Source organism: Mugil cephalus, chromosome 18 (assembly GCF_022458985.1).
Source record: "Mugil cephalus isolate CIBA_MC_2020 chromosome 18, CIBA_Mcephalus_1.1, whole genome shotgun sequence".
Classification (NCBI taxonomy): Eukaryota; Metazoa; Chordata; class Actinopteri; order Mugiliformes; family Mugilidae; genus Mugil; species Mugil cephalus.
The window spans coordinates 8,723,058-8,729,252 of NC_061787.1; positions in this window are offsets into that span (position 1 = coordinate 8,723,058).

Here is a 6,195-nt window from a genome sequence, read left to right on the forward strand (position 1 = left end):
AGTATTTTTATTTAATCATATCAATGTAAGACTTTCTCAAGAACTAAAACACACACATTGTCAATACTGATCAGATGTCAGTTTATAAGGTCAATCCTTGTTCATTCATAAATTTCACAGCTGTAAATATTTCTGTGTATCATCTGTGTTATTATATACAACTTTTAAACAACTGAATTCCCCAAACAAACCTTTGAAATGAAGTATGTGCAGTGACGTCACTTCCGCCCGAGGCCACGCCCCGTGTGTGGCAAATCATGGGTGAAATGTAGAGGTAAACACTGGGAGAACGGGAAAAATGTGGATTATCACGTCAAATTAAGGACACTTGGACTCGACAAGGATCTATACGAACTAGTATGGATTTGGAAATTCGCCTCAGTTTCAGTTAGTAGTAAGTAAGTTTTAGGTCATTTCAGATAAATGTAGCTAAAGAAAAGATGCTAACGCTAGGAGCTTTACTCAGAAGTAACGTTAGCCATATAATACTGCAGCCTGCGAGGAGTGATCACAAATATTACGTTTATTGTTATTTATTGTTGGAACCGAAATATTTCCAACAATAACTTAACATAAGAACGTAAAAAAAAATTAAGATAAAAAAATGAAATACAGCTTAAATTAATATTACCTGACGTTAAGTGTGAACCGCAACACCAGGTTTCGGTGTCTGGACTCCAGTTGTGTTCTTCGTAATGCAGCGTTTCATTTACTAATAATAATTTAGACACTTTTAAAGCCTATAATTGAAACTAGCGTAGCTTATCTCCACGTTCAACTGTCACTTTTTGCCACTCAGTGGCCGTAACCATGGAGACTTCGCTTGCTGTGACGTCACGTGCATACCCTCTATGGTTTTAAACTCTCCTAGCGGTAGATGCTATTATGATCTAATAATGCTAATTTACAGCAGATAAATATCACTTATGTGCTAATCTCTTTTAGCTCTGTTCTGCCGTTTGGTGCTGGGCAGTTCAGTGGGTTTATCTGAGCTTTTTCTTGCTGAAAACAACAACCTACTGATGGAAGTGAGTCTGAACCGAAACCAAAACACTAAGCTGAAAGACACCAAAAAAGCTCAACCAATGTATATTTATTTCTCATTTTTTCCAATTACCTGAGCCCCGGTATCTCTTCCTGTCGCATGTGAGTCTTTGCCAGCTGCTTTCCTAAGCTCAATAAGTGGACAGAAGCTGGGCCAGGACGCCCTGGATTTTCCTGTCACATGGACAGAGCCGCGGAAGGAGCAGCGTTCTCAGATTGTTTTGAATGAGCCTGCAGTGTTTTGTATTATTCATGTGGCAGAATGCGTCCACATGACCCAGCAACTCATTTGGCCCTTGTTCCCATGCAGCCAGTGGTCTCTAAGGGTTTAATTAAACAGCGTAGAGGCAGTGGCCCGTCTCCTTCCGTAGCCTAAGATTTCACAGCCTTCCTCCTCCAAAAGTCATCTAGAAAAAAAAAAAAGAATCGTACTATTGACTTTCACTCCCGAGGACATCTACCTCCTGAGGAGCAAAGGAGGAGTGACAGCTCACCGCCAAGCCCCCTGTCAGCTCCCGTCGGCCTCTTTTTTAAAAGAAAAAGCACCCGAATGAAGAGAAGCACCTATCGACACGGGGAGAGAAATGATGTCAAATGTAAGTAGACTTGATACATAAAACGAGACGTAAACCTGTCTGACAACTCAAAGGCTAGATATATAGATAGATAGATAGATAGATAGATAGATAGATAGATAGATAGATAAACATTTATACTCAAAAGACAAGCTGAAACAACAGGGCAACAGGACTTTAAGGGTCCTTCAATAAACCCTTCAAGTCTAGTTGCCCTGGTCTTGTTTTGGCTTGTTTTTATGGGGGGTTTATACCAAGACCTGAATAACTGGTAACCCATCAAAAAACTATTTTCTTCATCCCAACCCTCTATTCTTCTAAATAATTGAGGTTTACACTGGAGTAAACCATCCTAATACCTCTCTGCACTTTTAGTTATGTTGAAAGAGGTGTTAAAGTTTTGCTCCGACAACATACCCAAGATTGTTGCACCCTGTGTGAAGTGGCTCTCAGGTTTTCTGAAGGAGATTTTAAAGCTCAGTGGGGATGGCACCAGTCATCCCAATCCTTGCAGTTGCTGACTCCACGTATTTTCCAGATGTTTCAAAAATGAGCATGAGTAGAGCTGAGGTGCATCTTGCAACGTGTGGGGTCACCTACCTGTTACTTAAAGCATAACTTGAAGCCTTGATATAATTTAAACAGTGGTGTAAGATAAAAAAAAGTCACCCCTGTGCAGCTGCCATAAAAGGTAAATTTAAAATTTCTTCCTGTTTTTGTTAATTTTGATGTATAATCAACACTGTGACTAACACAAATAATTTTCACTCAGTCCCTTAACATAAACAACTTCCACATTAGACCTGGATAGATTTCTACATAATGAGCAATGTTTAAAAAAGCAGGCAGCAATCAAACCGGACCTGACACTGAATATATCCCAAAACTTGGTCATCTGCATCCGCCATGTTTTATTCATGTCATGCAAAAAATATGGAGGAGCGCATTGTTCAGCCAGCTCAGTGTGGATGGCCTCTTTATTGTTATTATAATAAAAGTGTGGCAGTCATTCAAATTGGAGGTCGTGTTCGCTACAAATGCACAGAGCTATTAAAATTAATGAATGTAACTGGGTTTATAACTGCTCCTGATTGGATTAAACCAACATGAAACGGAATACGTCCTAAAAAAACACAGATCTTTTTTTTTTTTTCTGCCGGCAGCATCTAATTGATTTGTTGCAGAAATTTGCCATAAATCTCTTTTATGTGAAACAACGTTTCGCCGAGCTGTAGAGAAAACGTGTTACTCATCCGCTTGTGAGAGTGCTTTTGTTGCTACCTGAAGGACTTTCAGGATAATAATAAAAAAAAGTTAGGGTCAATGAAGCTTGACGCACCAACAGTTTTTAAACAACTGAATCGAATATTTTGGCTGCCTTGGCACTGAAATGATGTAGAAAGTGAGTGAGTGCACTCAGCAGGGAGAGGAGACATGATAAAAGGTGTCTTTTTGGTAAACTGGCGAAAAGGAGCGTGGAAATTCACACCTCCACCTACAAAAATGGCTTTCCACTAGTTGTATATTGTGATAGAGTTTCTCTAAATGTCAAGTGAATAACTGTGAAACATAATTTAACATCAATCTGCAGACATTTGGGAGATTTTTTAGTGCATTTGCCAAGTGACTTGTTCTTGACACTCATCCAAATGAAAGACAATGAATCTCCGAATTCTTATGTGACTGATTCCTTGTGCCATGGCTGCGTGTTTACTAGTGCTGCTTATTAGCGGTATTAATGCTCCGTGTCTCGGGAATAGATGGAGGATTTATGTGAGTCCGAACAAAAGCGTCCTGTTTTGTGTTTTTGGATGAAGTTGGATGTGCAATAACCACAAATCCAGTATGGTTAAGGTCATTTTTTATAACTGCAGTGCACCACGCGACAGCCTGACAGACCAGCGAGTGTGACAGGACCAGGAGTAAGTAAAGTTTTCTGTCTGACTCAGGTGGCTGTTTTTCTGACAGGGGCAGAAATATGTCTGGACAGTCTGAGTGTCACTTAATCCCAGGATAGAGGAGCTCAGTGTGGAACAGAAGGCACAGTATGTGTTGATGGGTCGAAGCTCAAGATAGACACGAGTGTAGATGCACTTACACCCTCTGAAAGCAAAGCCAAAATATCTGTGTTTAAAAGCGGAGGTGGATTCTGAAAGGCTAAATGGTGCAGGATAAAAGCAGTTTACTTTCCTCTGCATAGTCTCGATGCAGAGACTCTATTCACATTAGAAAGTAATCTAACAGGGTTGTGTACATGTACTGCATGCATTTTGCCGTCCACCAGTAAATGATGTTAAATTGCACTCCTGCCAAAGTGGCACCCCCTTTGCAGCCAGGCTCAGTCAAATGAGGGGCTGTGTATTTTTCCCAAACCAGTGTGAATGGCTTCTTTTAGCATCGACGGTATGAATATGGATGTCAAAATAACTCAGTAAAAGTGAAGCCAAACTGAGCCGTATATTGGAGAGAGTCTGGCCAGCTAGGGAATGGACCGTCTGAGCTATCCTGCTGATTGGTTCTGAGCTGGTCACATGTTTCGTGGCCATGTTACATACATCTAACCAATATTCACACATAGAGAAGTGGCAATAACAGGGAACAAGATTGGATTAAAAGTTAAAATATGCCACAGTGGGGAGGGAAACTCCACCGTTTCTCCAGTGAACAAAAACGGAGAAAGTTACGTGAGGTAAATGTCAATGTCTCTCTTTGACGTTTGTTAAGATTTTATATAGGAAAAATAAAGTCATAGCATCATTAATGTGTAGCTTGATCTCAAAAACGCCCAACACTGCTTTACAAATGAATGAAGTTTGAAGTTAACCGAGCCGTATGCTAGCCTTTTTCTAGCTAGTTATCTAGACTAAAGGCTTAGAAACATAGCAGACACCGTCATATAAACTGTGAAAGCATTTTACAGGCTAATTTACGATATTTAACGTAAGGTTGCTGGGATATTTAAGTGGGGGCCTTTTATATATTGACAGACGTTGTCAATAACATTTATAGGCCCCTTAATGGTGAAAATAACACATTTATTTCAACTTAGCACATTTGCCCCGTAGGGTTACACTGTAGGATCTTACCTCTGATGTGGCGCTCATGATTTGAGTTGGCCAGACTCTCTCTAATATATGGCTCAAAGCCAAAGCAAGTAGAGCTCCCCCTGGTGGCTGGCTGCAGTATATGTCATAAGCTCCACCCCCTCCATGTTAGTGGATGGGACTTAGGCCAAACTTTAACACTAAAATACACCTCAAATATATATATATTGTTTTCAAGGATGGGTTCTGTTATTTTAGGTAGTTAATATATGGTTGACGCACGCTCAAGTGTCAGTTTTTTGTTTCGTTTTAATTAGTTATTTGACGCTGGAAGGAAGAGGTGTTATCCATATTTATACAGTCTGTGGTTGTAAGCATAAACAAAGCACAAAGTTTGTAGACAACGTCAACCTGCTCTAGCTGTCTGCTGACACAAAAATGTTGTGTAACCACTGCTACTCTTGCAGGGCTTTGTGCTGTTGTTGGTTGTTTATTTTTGACCCTGCTGCCAAAAAGACTGAAGACAGAACTTCTTTGCATTGGAATGAAACCAAGTTTTAGCCATTCCCTATTTTTAGATCGTGTTCCTGCTTTTTTATTTTTTCATACGAGTTTTCCGTTTAAATATTTCAATCTGGATCAAAGTGTTAAAGATGTGCTGCTTGAATACCTAAAGAGGCTAAAGAGGGATCAGAGCATGAAGTTATATTTTATTGGGCTTCTCGATTTAGTATTTTTCCTTGAGTTTGCCTTGAATGCACAGTACGTACCTTTCTCTTTCCCGAGGGGCTCGATGATAGGATCTGTCTGGTGATGAAATTGTTCAGTCTTTTCCTCATGTGTGACCTCAGTCCACCCGCCCCCACCAAACCATATTTACCTCTTCTTCTTCTTTACCTCTATCAATTCCTGTTTGATGGATTTCCAGAAGCATTTTGACTCAAGGCCGTCGGAGGAGGAGGAGGAGGAGGAGGAGAAGTGCAGCAGCTTAAAATGAAATCCTACTGTTGAAGGTATAAGAAAAGCCGTTCAAAAAGGAAATACAGTCGAAATCTTACCTGGGATGCACCGGGTGCTGCTTTTTCTTTCATGCCAGCAAAGAGAAGAAGCCACATCTCTCAAAAGTTGGGAGGTTATTTTTTGCCAGAGTGATCTGGGATGCGTTTCAGAGGAGAGAATCTAGCAAGGGAAACAACGGTGTGCTGATTGGAGCCAAATCCCGAATCCAGAAAAGTGTAGAATCAAACTGTGAGACAAAAATATAGAGGAATAATCTACAGGCTAGTTTAATGACAAAAACAGCTCCCACCTGCTGCGCGCAATCAGCACAAGATTGTAAGAAAACATACATGCAGTGAGACTAAGAAACAATGTGCAAATCACTTTTCTTCACTTCCTCCGAAACAAGAAGAAAATTTACTCTCCATATGTGAAGGCTCTTGTATTTAAACTTGTTCAAGAAGTATTTATAGGCGCCTACAGGAGGTCTGCATTAATATATTAAACAGAACAGACACAGACAAGCTTTTATC